The sequence below is a fragment of the Balaenoptera physalus genome, assembly GCF_965194825.1.
Source record: "Balaenoptera physalus genome assembly, chromosome: 13".
NCBI classification, from domain to species: Eukaryota; Metazoa; Chordata; class Mammalia; order Artiodactyla; family Balaenopteridae; genus Balaenoptera; species Balaenoptera physalus.
The window spans coordinates 19482683-19499072 of record NC_138892.1 but is presented as its reverse complement, the minus strand read 5'-3'; the positions used below and the strand labels follow the sequence as shown (position 1 = coordinate 19499072).

Below are 16390 nucleotides of genomic sequence, written 5' to 3'. Positions count from 1 at the left end.
TTACCTCAATAAAAAAATTAAAAATTTTTAGAAGAGTTTATTAGAATGGATTAATTCTAAGCCTTCTTTGATCTTAACTGTCTGCTTTTAGAACCACAGTGTCTAATAGAGCTAGGCAGCAAAATGTCACCAGTAGTTGTTGCCATTTACTTATGCTGTCCTTCACTGAGGAAATTCCTTAAGAAACTAAACAAAGCAAAATAAAAACAACAAAAAATTATTTTTTGCTTTATTGATCATTAAATTTTGTGGTTAAGCAAAGTAGGTTTCCCTTTGCATAAGTATACTTGTAGGCATTGACATATTTATTAATAATTTGATGTGACAGTAAGATTGGATTAGGGCTGTTTTATTATTACACTAGGTGTCACAATCACTGACACTAAGTAAGTGGCATTGAGAACATCTAAAGGCTGGGCGAGTCCTTGAAATCCAGTTGTGGTTCATTCAAATGCCATGCCATTGTGCTGATGATGACAGAAAGAAAATTAAAATCAGGAATTTGTTCATATTTTAGTTACCCAGAGAAAGTTTTTTCCTTTCTCCATTTATTGTGGCTGTAAAACTTGTGGAGAAGATAAAATCCTGCTTTTATTTTAAATTTTTTTTCCTTTTTTTTATTGAAGTATAGTTGATTCATAAAATCCTGCTTTTAAAAATTACTGGGATTAGAATCAGTAAGTTGAATTCAGCAAGTTATTGAACACAAGATCAATATATTAGAACTAATTATATTTCTATATTGCAGATACAAACCAACTGGAAAATGAAAAATTTTTAAAGATGCCATTTGGATAGCATTAAATGACATCAAATCTCTAGAAATAAATCCAGCAAAAGATGTACAAAACCTCTATAGAGAAAATTATAATATTTTTAAGGGAAATTAGAGAAGACCTAAGTAGAGGGATATATTATATTCACGGACAGATAACTAGGCAAAGTGGAACAAAATGAGAGGCTCCAGAAAAAGACGCACACGTACACTGCCACAACATACGACAAATGTAATACTGCATACAATGCAGAAAAGAATCTTTTCAATAACTGTCACTAGGTCAATTGGCTATTCATATGGAAAAAATAAATCTTGACTCTTCCACTTCACACTGTACACAAATATCAATTCTAGATGCAATACATATCTAATTGTTAAGGGTAAAGTAATGAAATTTCTAAAAGATAGCATAGAAGTATATTTTTACAACATTGGAGAAGATGAACATTTCTTAAATAGGACACAAAATGTGCTAACCACAAAGGAAAAGACTGATAAATTGATAAACTGGACATAAAAACTAGGAATTTCTATCATTAAAAGATAGCTAAGAGAATGAAAAGGCAAGTCAAAGAGTGGGAGAAGAGATAAGCAATACACATGTATTGAATAAAGTGCTTGTATCTATAATATATTAAGAACTTCTAGAGTAGACAACCCTTAGAAAGATGTGGAAGAGGGAATTAACCACTGTTAGCCCTGTTAATTTCTCTGGACCACCAGGGAAATCCCTTCCTCCTCTTTGATGTAAGCCAGAATTAAGTTTCAAGATCATGAAAAGTCATTTCAGTACATATAATGGCATCCAGAATTATTTCTTGTGGTGGTAAAGTTTGAAGTATTTCAACCTTCTAACTATGTCTAGTTTTGTCCTTCCATACTCACTCATTCATTTATTCATTCATTCTACTCAAAAACATTCGAGCAAGGTATTAAGATCATTTCTGACCAAAGGTCAGAAAATGACGCCACTGGCTAAGGCTGGCAACGCCTAATCATTTATATATGGTCCATGACGGCTTTCACTCCACCTCAGTGTGTGAAAAGCAATTTCCATCACCTAGAGGTGTTCAGTACGGTAGCCACTAGCCACATGTGGCTATTTAAATTTAAATTAATTAAAATGATAGAAAACTAAAAATTCAGCGCCTTGGTTATAATAGCCACATTTCAAGTGTTCAATCACCACCTGTGGCAGGTGGGTATCATATTGGCTGTACAGCTATTAACACTTCCATCATCCCAGAAGGTTCTGTTGGATGACACTGCTGATATCTATGGAAGAAGAGTTGAGTTCCTTAACATGACACATAAAGTCTTGCAGGATCTGATCCTGCCTTGTTCTTCAGTCATCTCCTGTCACTCCCTTCTAGAGCTCTATATTTCAGTGATAGTGAAGGGTTTATCATTTCCAGAACATAATGCTGTTTATGCCATTCTGCTTTTGCTCATGTGATATTCTCTGCCCAGAAAGCCAGTGCCCACGGCAAACATCTGTTCTTTCAGAACCAATTCAAATGTTACCTCTTCTAAGAAAACTTCCATGCTCCTCATCCTTCACTCCTCCCTTAGTAATTTCTACATCTCAGACATATTTTTGTTGGTGCATTTGTAACATTGTACTGAAATTTGTTTTTATCTTTTTTCTCCTGTCGACTGTGAAAGAATGCTTAAGGGTAAGACCTATGTCTGGTTCAGAAGTCTGCAAACGTTTTCTGTAAAGGGCTAGATAGCAAATATTTTTGACTTTGAAAGCCATGTAGCCTCAGACATGATTATTTAACACTGTGGATATAATGTGGAAGCAGTTACTGAGCAAATGTAAATGAGTAGGCATGGCCAGCTTTATCCAAAGGGCATCATTTTCTGACCTCTGGTCAGGAATGGTCATAATACCTTGCCCAGTACACATTTTTTTAGTAGAATAAATGAATAAGTGAAGAATGAGTATGAAAGAACAAAATTATACATCATTACAGTGGTGGAACGCTTAAAACTTTAATTGCTGGGTGCAATTACGTTTATTGAGATTAATTTTCTTCATCTTGAAATTTAATCCTGATTTAAATGAAAAGGGGGAGTGAGATCTTGTTATTTAATTCACTATTAAGCACATGTATTAAGCACGAATATGACTACATGACAAATTTGATTTTTCAAATATTTGATAATTATTTTAATACAACCGGCTTTCTTTGTAATCTTATACACTTTATTTTAAGCATTTAAAAAAGGGGACGAAAAAGTCAAAGCCCTCTCCCTGTCTCTGGTACCGCGTTCCTGGAGCACACAGAGGGAGGGACTGTCTCCTTCTTCCGTCTAGACTGGAGGCGATGGCGGTGCAGCTGTAGCTGGGGAGTCCCAGCGCAGCCAGAGGAGCCCCTGTGGTACACGAACAATGACCAAACTAAGAAGCCGCGTGCTGGAACACTCCCCACCAAAGAATGCTTGGCTGCTCTCTGGGTATCTGTCTGGATCTGGATTCCCCAGGGGTTGGAAAACCTGCCATCCCAAACACTCCCTTGCCCTTGCCACGGAGTGAGCTAATGGGACCAGGGCTCTACCTGAAAGCTCTTTTTAGCTCCATTGTGCATCTGAGCCAGGGGGTGGGTGGAGAAGAGGAAGAAGCTGAGAGCCCTGGGCTTGTGGACGTTGGCTAGGGCTAAATGTGCAATGATTAACACCAGGGTAAGAAACTGTGGCCTGAGACTCTGTGCCTGAGTGGATGCTAATTATATTTTTTTCTCACATCCTGCCTCAGGCCAGAGCTCAGGCTGCCAAGTGTAAATGTGGGCTGGAGAACTTTTTTCTTCTAATTGTTTTCAAAAGCCTTTGCATGTTCCAATGCTTTATAACACAATTGAATGCACATTAGGTGAATTAAATAAACAAGGGACTGGCCAGGGATTAATCTGCAGAAATTCAGTTACCTGATCCCTTTTGAGCAAGGAGGCTTAAATGGCTGCTTAGAGAAGGCAGACCCCCACGCTCTCAAATCTGGAAATGCCCCACCCCTCAAGCTATCCAGACTGTGCATGTGGATTGTGTTAAGAATCAGGCTGACCTGGGTTTAAATCCAAGCTCTGCCACTTGCTAGAGGTGTGACCCTAAAATAGTCACCTGATCTCTGTGAACTTGTGTCCTCATGTGTAGAATGAGTATGATAATACCTGCCTCATATTCCAAAGACATGGGAGAGCAGAGGTGTCACACACCAGGTGGAGTGTAGGTTCTCAGTCGCTTTGTATTGGGATCTTTAGTTTTGTGAATCGAGGCCCACAGCTTTCTGTTGGGCAGGTGCAGTGCGGGCACATCTCATTCTTGTCCTCAGAGCATCAGGCCTGCAGTGGGGCGACCTCACAGTAGACACACAATAGCTACTTGATCAAGATTATTTTTCAGAGTCTTCCTTTGGCCGTTCGATTAACCATGTTCATTTGGACCAAGATATGAGCCTTGTAACCCAACAGACACTCCTTGTATCACTTATCCTTGCTTCCCACACATTATTTATTTATTAGCTTTTTTTTGCTACTGGCCATTTTTATCATCTAGGTCATCTTTCCTGTCTCTCACCTCAGTCTCACCTTTTCTGGAGACATGCAGGTCTCTTTCAGGCAGAGTGGCTTTGAGTGCTTGTTGGTGCATTCACAGTTTGGTTAATTTCGCCACCAAGGTCATCACTTCTTATCACATTCAGTGACATTATTAGATATCTGGACTCCTGACTAGGCCAGGAGACTTCCAAGTTAAAAACGTCCTTGAGGATTCTGTGAGGTTTTTTTCCTTGTGATTGAGGGAGATTGAAATACTTAGATGAATTACTGGGATCCAAGAGCATCTCCCGATGGTAGACTTTAAAAGTGAGATGGTGGAAATAGTTGACCATTCATTCAGCAGAAAGTTGTCAGAATGTAAAACCACCCCCAGAATGCAAGTACTCCGAGCACAGGGCTTGTATGACTGGCTCCTTGCTGTGTCCCCAGTGCCTTGAACAGTGACCGGCTCAAGGAATGTTTGTTGAATCAATAAATGAGAGCCTTGTGCAGCCCTCATGGGGTTACAGATGTACAAGTAACTATGAGAAAAATGGAAGCATGAAAGAAGGAAGACCTTAGCTTGAGGGAGTCACGAAAGACTTCGTTAAGGATGTGACCCTTGAGCTGAGGTTTGAGGAATGTTCAAGAGTTTTCAAATGGATAAATGATGGAATTCCAGACAGAGGAACTAGTGTGCATGAAGGAGACACTGAGGTAAGATAGCGTGGTGTGTTCCAGGGATTGTAAATAGTTGGAGGTGGCCGGAGTGTGTAGGGATATTTGGGCAAAATGTCAGAAATCAGATCATGAATAACTCTCTATGAGCTGCTAGAGTCTGGAATTCTGGGAACAGGTGAGCCACTAGAGATATAAGTAGGAAAGTGGCAAGATATATTTTAGAGAGGTCTCTCTGGAGGACAGATTTGAGAGGGTAAGACTGAGGCAGGAAGACATAGGTCTAGAGGCTTAGTGAATGGGAAAGGAGAGGTGTGTAAGGCAGAGCAGTGTCGTGGAATGGTGAAAGGATGTCCTTAATATATTTTTAAGAGGTAAAATTTATATAACTTAGGTGCAAAAGGAAAGTAAGAGTGAAGAGTTTCTCCTAGGCTATTGATTTGAGCATCTGGATCAACAGGAAAAGAAGTGGTTTGCTGGCAAGAAGATGAGGGAGTTATTTTTACATGTCTGTAGAACATCTAGTTGGAGATGTTCAAGAAGCACTTGAACACTCAAGTCCAGAGCTGAGGCGAGCTCTGGGGTGGAGGTGCTAACAGGACAGAGATCAGTATGGTGGCGATATTACCTGGATTACCATGAAGAACGGAAAGAGAAGAGGCCTGTGAATAGAACCCCAGGAAGCACCAAGATTTAAGCAAGAGAGAAGCAGGAAAGAGGAATGCCATAAACCAAGAGAGGGGAGGTTTCAAGAATGAGGAAGCCCTCATAAGTGCCAAGCGAAGATAAAGACCATAGGATTAAGAACTAGGAAATCGAAGGTAACAGGAGCAGGATTATTTTGGTGGTAAAATAGGGGCACAGGACAGCTTCCAATGGGTTACAGAGGAAATGGGAGGTTATAAAATGAAGACAGCAGGTGTAGACTCTTTGTTCTAGATATTCAATAGGCAACAGGGAAAGCAGAAAGTAGAAGGGGACTTAGAGAAATACATAGGCTTGAGAAGTTTTTGTTTGTTTTTTGTTTTGTTTTTTTTCCTTAAGGGTAGAATGTACCTGTGGGAAGGAAAAATAATTAGGAGAGATAGAGAGAGAGTAAAGATACAGGTGAGAGGTTTTCTAAAAATTCTTTTTTTTTTTTAAAGATTTTTTTATTGATTGATTGATTGATTGATTGCTATGTTGGGTCTTCGTTTCTGTGCTTGGGCTTTCTCTAGTTGCGGCAAGCGGGGGCCACTCTTCATCGCGGTGCGTGGGCCTCTCACTATCGTGGCCTCTCTTGTTGCGGAGCACAGGCTCCAGACGCGCAGGCTCAGTAGTTGTGGCTCACGGGCCCAGTTGCTCCGCGGCATGTGGGATCTTCCCAGACCAGGGCTCGAACCCGTGTCCCCTGCATTAGCAGGCAGACTCTCAACCATTGAGCCACCAGGGAAGCCCTAAAAATTCTTTTTGATGGAACAAAATTATGGGATTTAGTTAAAGAGAGAGGGATTAGTCTTAGAGAGAAAAAGGAACCTTCTTCCTTTGGATGTGAGAGCATGATGGGCGCTGATGCAGATAAGCAACCTAATGGAATTTGAAACAGCTAACCTGCCTTAGAATGTAATAGATGGCTTTTCTGACACTATCCAGAAAAGAGAGAAAATATTTTAGGAGCTATAGATTCTTGAGTGTCTCTCCATCCTCTTTCCTGCTCAGCCTAGAGATGCTGGGTAAAAGCGTGGGCTTTAGAACTAGACCCCTTGGGTTTACATGACAGTTATACTATTTACTGCCCATACAACGTTGGGTAACTTTCTTCACTTCTGTGTACTACAGTTGCTTCATCTGAAAAATGGATATAACAAACAGCACTAATTACTATATAGAATTGGGTGAGGAATAAATAATATACAAGTAAAACTCTCAGAACACTGCCTGGCGGTAGTAAGCACAAAATAAATGCTAGCCCTTATGATACCAGGAAAGCTAGTAGGCTCACCAGACACGAAAAGCGAACACAACTCATAGGGGGAAAGACACCAAGGTTTATAATATAGAAAGGAAGCTTCTCAGTTTCACCAAAAAGAATGCAATGTCACTGTTAAGTGAACAAAAGTCTAACTTGAATCATAAAAACAGAAACTTGCAGCCCTTCAATCAAATCCAAGACTGAGTCAGTTTATTGAACCCCTTGAATGAAGAGGAGGCTGGGTCCCATTGAGAAAGACTGCCCAAATATTTGGCTGTTGGTCTTTCTCCCAGTCTTTCTCAGAGGGTCCTACAGCTTTTTACCAGGCTAACTGCATCAGGGAAAAAGAAATAATCAGGCCATTTTGGGACTACTGGCTCTGAACTGACAGTAATTCCAGGAGACCCAAACTGTCACTATAGGCCACCAGTCAGAGTAGGGGCTTATGGAGGTCAGGTGGTTAATGGAGTCTTAGCTCAGGTCTAAAGCTCCTGGGTCCCTGAATCCACCCTGTGGTTATTTTCTCAGTTCTGGAATGCATAACAGGAATAGACATACTCAGCAGCTGGCAGAATCCCATACCCCACACCGGTTCCCTGACCTGTGGAGTGGGGTTATTATCATGAGAAAGCCAGGTGAAGGCTACTCATACTGATTCTACCGAGGAAAATTGTAAACCAAAAGCAACACAGCATTCTTGGAGGGATTTCAGAGATCAGTGCCACCGTCAAGGACCAGAAAGATGCAGGGGTGGTGGTCCTCACCACATCCCCATTCAACTTGCCTATTTTGCCTCTGCAGAAGACAGATGGATCTTGGTGAATGTGGAGAATATTGGAAGCTTAACCAGGTGGTGACTCCAGTGACAGCTGCTGAACCAGATGTGTCGTCATTGCCTGAGCAAGTAACACATCCCCTGGAACCTGGTATGTGGCTATTGATCTGCAAATGCCTTTTTGTCCACCCCTGTCCATAGGCTTAGCAGAATCTTGCTTTCAGCTGGCAAGACCAGCAGTACACCTTCACCGTCCTACCTCAGGGGTACAGCAACTCCCCAGCTCTATGCATTATTTACTTTGCAGGGATGTTGATTGTCTTTTCCTTCCGCAAGATATCATTACATTGATGACATTATGGCGATTGGACTTGGTGGGCAAGAAGTAGCAACCATTCCAGACTTATTGGTAAGAAACTTATATGTCAGAGAATGGCAAATAAACCTGACTAAAATTCAGGGACTTTCTATCTCAGGGAAATTTCTAGGGATCCAGTTGTGTGAAGCATGTCAAGGTGAAAGATAAGTTGCTGCATCTGGCCCTTCCTACAACCAGAAAAGAGGCACAACGCCTACCTAGTAGGTCCTTTTAGATTTTGGAGGCAACATTTTCCTCATTTGGGTGTGTTACTCCAGCTCATTGTTGAGTGAACTGAAAAGTTACTAGTTTTGAGCGGGGCCCAAAACAAGAGAAGGCTCTGCAACAGGTCCAGGCTGCTGGAAAGATCCTCTGTCACTTGGGCCATTTGGCCCAGCATATCCAATGGTGCTTGAAGTGTCAGTGGCAGATACGTCTGCTGTCTGGAGTCGTTTGCAGGTCTCTACAAGTGCATCACAGCAAAGCCCTTCTATCCTCTGTGGATAGATAACTCCTTTCCTTCTGAGGAACAGCTCTTGGCCTGCTACCTTAGTAGAGACTGAACAGTCAACCATGGGCCACTAAGTTACCATATAACCTGAGCTGCCCATCACGAACTAAGTGCTCTCTGACCCACCAAGGCATAAAGTTGAGCATGCCCAGAAGCACTTCATCATCAGATGGAAGTGGTACATAGATGATCAGGCCCGAACGGGCCCTGAAGGCACAAGTGAGTTACCTGAAGAAGCAGCCTAAACACCCACGGTCCCCACTCCTGCTGTCCTATCGTTTCTCTCCCAGCATGCACCTGTGCCTCAGAGGAGTGCTCTGTCATCAGTTGACAGACTTGGGTCTGGCCTACAGATGGTTCTGCACGGTGTGCAGTTACCACCCAGAAGTGGACAGCTGCAGGGCCACAGTCCCTTTCTGAAATCTCTCTGAAGGACAGTGGTGAAGAGGAATCTTACTGGTGGAAAGAACTCTGAGCAGGGCACCTGGTTGGTCACTCTGCTTGGAAGGAGAAATGGCCAGACAGGCGATGATGTACTGATGGATGGGCTGTGGCCAGTGGTTTGGCTGGACGGTAAAGGACTGGAAAGAATATGATTGGGAAATTAGTGACAAGGAAATCTGGGGAAGAAGTATGTGGATAGACCTCTCTGAATGGGCAAAAAACAAAACATGAAGAAATTTGTATGCTGGGTGAATGCTCACCAAAGGGTGGCCCCAGCAGAGGAGGATTTTAATAATCAGGTGGGTAGAATGACCCATTCTGTGGATACCAGTCAGTCTCTTTCTCCAGCCACCCCTGTGGTCGCCCAATAAGCTCGGGAACAAAGCGGCCGTGGTGGCAGGGATGGAGGGTATGCCTGGGCTCAGCAACGTGGACTCCCCAAGGCCAGACTGGTTACAGCTGCTGCTGGGTGCCCCTCTGCCAGCACCAGAGACCAACACTAAGTCCCCGCTAAGGCACTGTTCCTCCGGGGAATCAGCCAGCTGTCTGATCAGCTGCAGGTTGATTACATCGGACATTTTTCTATTACGGAAGGGGCCGCATTTTGTTCTTACAGGAATAGACACTTACTCTGGATACAAATTTGCCTTCCCTATGTGCAGTGCTTCTGCTAAAACTACCATCTGTGGACTTACGGAATGCCTCCTTCACCCTCATGCTATTCCACACGGCAGTGTTTCTGATCAAGGAGCTCACTTTACAGCAAAAGAAGTGCAGCAATGGACCCACGCTCACTGGTCTTACATGTTCCCCACCATCCTGAAAGCCAATGGCTTGATAGAATGGTGGAATGGTCTTTTGAAGACTCAGTTAAAGTGTCAGGTAGGTGGCGATACCTTGCAGGGCCAGGGCAAGGTTCTCTAGAAGGGTATACATGCTCTGAATCAGCACCCGATATATATGCTGTTTCTCTGAGAGCCAGGATCCACAGGTGGAACAATTCAGGGGTGGAAATGGCAGTGGCACCACTCCCTAGTACCCCTAATGACCCACTAGCAAAATCTCTGCTTCCTGTTCCTATGTCCTTATGCTCTGCTGGCCTAGGGGTCTTGGCTCCAAAAAGAGGAGTGCTTACACTTAGAGACACAACAAAGATTCATTGAACTGGAATTTAAGACTACTGCCTGATGCCTCAGAATCAACAAGCAAAGAAGGGGGTTACGGTGCTGATTTGGTGACTGATCCTGACTACCAAGGGGACGTTGAACTACTACTTCACCATGAAGGTAAGGAAGAGTATGTCTGGAATACAAGAGATCCTCCAGGCTGTCTCTTAGTATTACCATGCCCTGTGTGTAAGGACAATGGAAAGCTACAACCCAATCCAAGTAGGACTAGTAATGCCGCAGACTCTTCAGTAATAAAAGTTTAGATCACCCCCACTAGACAAAGAACCAGGATCAGCTGAAATACTTGCTAATGGCAAAGGGAGTATGGAATGGGTAATGGATGAAGGTAGTTATAAATACCAGTTACAACCACATGACCTGTTATAAAAGTAAGGGCTGTCATTGTCATGAGTATTTACTCCTTATTTTGTTATGATTATGTGTGTGTGTATTTGTTTTCTTCCATCTCTTAGCTCCTTATCATTGGTATAAGAGGCACTGACTTTATATCATAGTGTTTAAGTGTTCTTAATTTTACATCATAGTATTTTAGTTATGAGCTATGAAGGGGAAGAATAAACATCACTCAAGGATTTTAATCTCCTTTTCTGGGGAAGGGGGTTAGTGCATTTTAGATTGAACGCAGGTTAGTTATATCCTATTAGGTGGAATTATGACCTTGTTATTGTTTTCATTTGGAGATTAAGTATGGTTTAAGGAGATGTATGTGGATGCCACGTTGACAAAGGGTGGAGTTGTGATGGTTAATTTTATGTGTTCACTTGACTGGGCCAGAGGGTGCCCAGATATTCAGTCGAACATTCTTCTGGGTGTTTTTGTGAGGGTGTTTTGAATGAGATTAACATTTAAATTGGTAGACTGAGTAAAGCAGGTTGCCCTCTCTAACGTGGGTGGGCCTCATCCAATAAGTTGAAGGCCTGGATAGAACCAGAGGCTGACTCTCCTTTAAGTAAGAGACAATTCTTTCTAGCGGATTACCTTCAAACTAAAGCATTAGCTTTTTTCCTGACTTTGGATTCAAACTGAAACACTGGCTTTTGCTGAGTCTTGAGCCTGCCGGCCTTCATACAGGAACTATACCAAATCATCAGCTCTCTTGGGTCTCTAGCTTGCCAGCTCACCCTGCAGAGCTTGGGATTTGCCTGCCTCCATAACTTTGTAAGCCAATTTCTTATAATAAATCTCTTCACACACACACACACACACAAACACTTTATGTGAATCCATAAAGTAGCATGTCCTTAAGATTTATATGACTGTATTAAGTTGGAAGTGGATTAATATAGGCAATAAGACTAGTCTTTAAATGTCTTCTAGAAATCCTAGACCTTCTTCTCCAACCCTGCCTCCTTCCTTCCTTGAACCAACGAGGGCACCAACCCAGAGATTTATAAATTATCTTTTATCTGCATCTGCTTTGCTTTTTACTCTCTTGGATCTTACCTTGGGTGAGCTGTGTCTCTCTCCATCATGTATCAGTGACTTCAGGCTAGCATTCATGGGAATGTAGCCAGTACATAAAACATTCAGGAGACCTCCCTGTCAGCATGGGGTTGTCCAAATACATGCAGGGGTCCCCCCAATAGGCACACTGTCCTCACAACACCCATTCAGCTGTTGGCTGTCGACCACTTGCAGATTCCTCTCTTGAGCTATTCCCAGATGGTTCTGACCAGTCCTTTTCATTTCATTTGTATATTTGTATAATGCAATGAAGCATATCCTTGCTGGGACTGCAGAGCAAATTGGTGGCATGCCTTCTGAGAGTTCCAAGGTTGTCATGGGCATGATAGCAACACTGTGCTTTAACTAAAAGTCAGTTCTAAGCTCCCCAGAGAGTTCCAGAGGGTGCATGTTCTTCATTCTTTTGGATACAGAGCAGACATCCAGAGTGTCCTGAGGTGCCCTAATAATAAAAGCCCATTCCCTGCACATACCAGAGGGAGAAGAGCACCAGGTCGGTTTTATTTCCTTACTGATTTGCTGAAACCTCTCTCTGATTGAAAGTCATCTTTTTCGTAACACTGAAAAGATGTAACATTAGCTTAATCATTCCCAAATGAATCCTGAAAAATATTTGGAAACAGTACACTTATACAAAATCATTTCAGCATTACTAGAAAGTTTCAGCCTTTTGCTATGAACTTGTACTTTTAAGTGGTGACCATGTGGTCTGCCTTCAGAACATTCAGTTCTTTCTTTTTTATAGAATTAAAACCCCTGACACTTGTTTTAAGACCCAAGAAAACCTTTAGTGCTTAGCAAAATGCAGAACCTGGCATAGTCACGAAGAAGATATATTTGATTTTACTCCTTGAAGCCATTTAAAAAAAAAAGACACAAGATACTGTCTGTAAGAAAACTAAAATGGCAGCTGCAACTTCTTCCCAGAAGTCTCTGGAAAAAGACATCTAAGGTCACTCCTTATTCTCCCGGGTACCAGGAAAGCAATTTACCCGCCCTCCCCCCTTCCCCCTCAACTAAAGCAAAGAGCAGTGGGGAGACATCCAACTCTCAACAGAGCCTGTCTTGATTGAGGAAGTTAACACTTCAAGAAAAGGATTCTGTCTTCTTTCAGGGCTCTTGAAAAGGATCCTTGCCAAACCCAACCCCAAGATAGAAAAAGTCCTTTTCCTAAGACTTGGGAATTAGTCACCAACTTGCATTAGCATTTGGACCTGTGAAGAATTCCATCAAATCATGCAGCCTAAGGACCCTAATTTCAAAAACAGCCGATTTCAAAATGAGAGTTCAGGTGGGAAATCAAGGAAAAGATTCAGGTGCCAGGGAGAGATGAAAAGTCACATTGGATGTACCACATTGGAATCTAGCACCTGTGAGATGAACAAGAGCTGCTAAGAGGGTAACTCTCTTTTGGGAATATGAGGGACACAGATTCTCAGTTCCAGTCTACTCAGGGTTTAATCCTACATTGAAGGGAGGCATTGATGTGTCAATAGCAACATATTCCTACCAGTCTGGCTTTAGCTTCTCTGGGTTTTGGGAAGCATTTAAGCAAAAAAAAAAAAAGAGAGAGAAAGAGAGAGATGGTTGATGGGATGGGAAATAGTTGTAGAATAATTTATACAACCTCCCTTCACATAAACTCTATTGTGTGTTGATTTTTTTGTGTCTAACAGTGCTTTGCACAAAAGAAACACTCCATACATACTCGATGTTAAAGGAATTAACTAATTAAATAATTTTGTATTTAAATAGGCTCATGCATTGACCAAAAGTTATTTCAGTGCAATTTGATTCCTTCCAAAGGAATTAAAAATGAGCAAATGTGAGAGGAAGAGTGAGCTAATTTGAACACATGGCGTCTAACTTTTTAAAAAGATCATGCCTTTCTTTATCACTAGTCAATTTAGTGGTCCAAGGAACAAAGGAGCTGCACACCACAAAAGGAAGCAAAGGCAATTAAGACTGTAACAGGATGTTAAAATTGAAGTTATGACCAGGTCCCAAAATTCAGTCGATGGAAAATTCCAAAAGGAGATACCAAGTCACCAATGGCATGTTCACAAAGGAAATGATGATCCTGAGGAAATGGTTGATGAATTTTTGATCTCTCAGAGAGGTCAAGACTATAAAAAGGGAGGAGTGGCAGGTGATCTACTATTCCGTCACCTCTAGAGAGAAGAAACTCTGAGGAAAGCACTACATAGCTGGGAGCAGAGTCTGACCCCTTCCTGGGGAATCTGTAAGACGATGAGGGCTGTCCAGAGTTTTGGCACTGGAGTCAGGAGAGAACTCCGTGATGGGACTGGCCTGTACTCCCAGGGCATGTTGGAGCAAAGGATACAAGAGGATTTCCTAAGGACCAAATGTGGACCAACCGAGAGAAAGAGAGATAGGTTGTTTCTGATCCTTGAGGTACAGAGGTATCCCAGCGGCAAGAATCTGGAGGTGAGCACCTTGGTGAGGGAGGAGTTAAGAGCAACCACTCACAAGAAATGTATATTCACATCTCCCAGGATCAAGGGATCTTCAGGGAGAGGAACCCAGTGTAGAACGTCTTGTGAACCTATTGAAATACCCGCATAGAGGTACAATCTGCCGGGTACAAAGAATAGGAAACCACCCCATGTGGTTCCATTAAGACTTTTCTTCACCAGTCCTTTCTGACCTTGGAGGGGTCAAAAACTGATGGCCAGCTAGGGAGGGGGTGGAGAAGAGAAGCACGAGGTAGAAAAATATAGAAGAAATCAACCAACCTTCCCCTTTCTGACTGCAGTTTTCCAAATATACCCAATATATATTTCTGAAATATACCCAAAGAGGGAAAGAAGAAGCAACCCTAAATCAATTTAGAATTTTTTGGTGATATCTTAGATTCCCATTAACCTTTCTAAACTGAGACTATGTTCTCAATTTAAAGTAACTGTACAACTGTTTATTACCTAAGTGTGTACAGAAAGTTCACGGGTCATGACCACAGGCGGGTCCTGGTTTGGGGGACCCTCATTAAGAAAATATAAAACTGTGCTTATAGGAAAAGAAATTACAACAAATTGAAGACTTTTAAAAAGCTGACAAATAACACATTTATCACAAAATAAAATTTTTGTTAGCTCCCTGGCACATTGATGTAATATTTTTTCTAACTAAATTTTGATTGAATATTCTTTGATAGTTTCTTCATATGACAATGTTTCAATAATATTATTTTCTGAAAAGAGAATAGAAAAATGTTTGTATTGATCAACTTTACTTATAGTACCAATACAGGTTTGTGCCCTACAAGAGATAGGTGTAATGATAAATTCTATTTCCTTTGTTTTCCCATTTTAAAAAAAGAAAAATTATAAATGCACATGGCATTGATAATTATACAGACTGCATTTTCAAGTTTCTTCTAAGAATCTATGAGAACCGACTCTTCTGCTTAGTCTTATGTGTGTGATGATTAGAAAAGTTTTCAGCAGACTAGTTTCTGGTTCTGTATGGATCAAACCTGGTTACCCCTCTCCTACCCAGGCTCTGTGTGACACATTCCTATCTAGATAAAACCTCTGGTTTTTGCCTTATTGTTGGAACACCACTGAGTCAGCCTGGTAAGCAGTAGAAGCAACATTCAGACATATTCCTGCCTTCATTGAGCTTTCAGCCTGCCAGGCAGAGACAGAAGAATCAATTGACCACACTAAAAAGATGGGAGATGTGTTTCAGAGGCAAGGAGCATTGCACTATAAGAGTGCACAAGAAAGGAATTATTCTTTGATAATTATTATTTAATGGATAATGGACTAAGTATGAAACAGAGACCTAGGCAATGTGGGTAGTTGCAAGAAGCCCGTCCAACTCTATCTTAAAGCCCTCTATTGAATAACAGAGCCCTTCCTTTATTCCGGAATCTCGTTTCTCCCTCTGAACTTTGTATTGGACTTTCTGCTTAGTACCTTGCTGTCAGGCACTACTGGGATCTACTCTGCTCAGCCAATAGTGTTGTTTTCCTGGAGAAGGTGGGGAAACACAGGAAAGAGGCAGCCCAGTCTGGCTTGGGTATAAGAAGACTCTATTGAACTCAAGCTACCTCTTGGCATCTCAGAGCCCTCTTGTACTTAGGTTGGGCTTCTTTCCAAATTAAACAATCTTTCACAATCACCTTCTAATTCTGCACCCTTATCCCATCACTATAACAACTCCCACCCCATAATACACAGTGGGGGATAGGCATTATCAAGAGAGGCAAGATGAATGAATCAACAAAGGAATATTTGCCTTAAATTGTGGGGCTTTTTCCCCAGAGAATGTATCTTCCTCTTCTGAACCCTTGGTATGTTTGCCTTCTATAATTCCGGGAAAACAATATTTAAAAACCCACTTCTCTGTGTGTGGCAGGTCAACTGCTTCATAAGTATCTGAGGTGCTTGTTTAAAATACAGATACCAAGCTTCACTCTAGAACGGCTTCTCAGAGGATCTGGGGACTGGGACCTGGTAATATGATTTTTTTTTACATCTTTATCGGAGTATAATTGCTTTACAACGTTGTGTTAGTTTCTGCTGTATAACAAAGTGAATCAGCTATACATATACATATATCCCCATATCCCCTTCCTCTTGTGTCTCCCTCCCACCCTCCCTACCCCACCCCTCTAGGTGGTTGCAAAGCACCGAGCTGATCTCCCTGTGCTGTGCAGCTGCTTCCCACTAGCTATTTA

General features: G+C 41.9%; 1 long non-coding RNA gene across 1 annotated transcript; it reads right to left on the bottom strand.

The window, feature by feature from the left end:
* Nucleotides 1–1305: 1305 nt before the first annotated feature.
* On the bottom strand, nt 1306–15425 carry LOC309640976. The gene is made up of 2 exons (XR_014252472.1): nt 3343–15425; nt 1306–3160 (listed from the first exon to the last, which is right to left on the bottom strand). It is a non-coding gene; the product is annotated as an uncharacterized lncRNA (long non-coding RNA).
* Between the last annotated feature and the right edge of the window lie 965 nt (nt 15426–16390).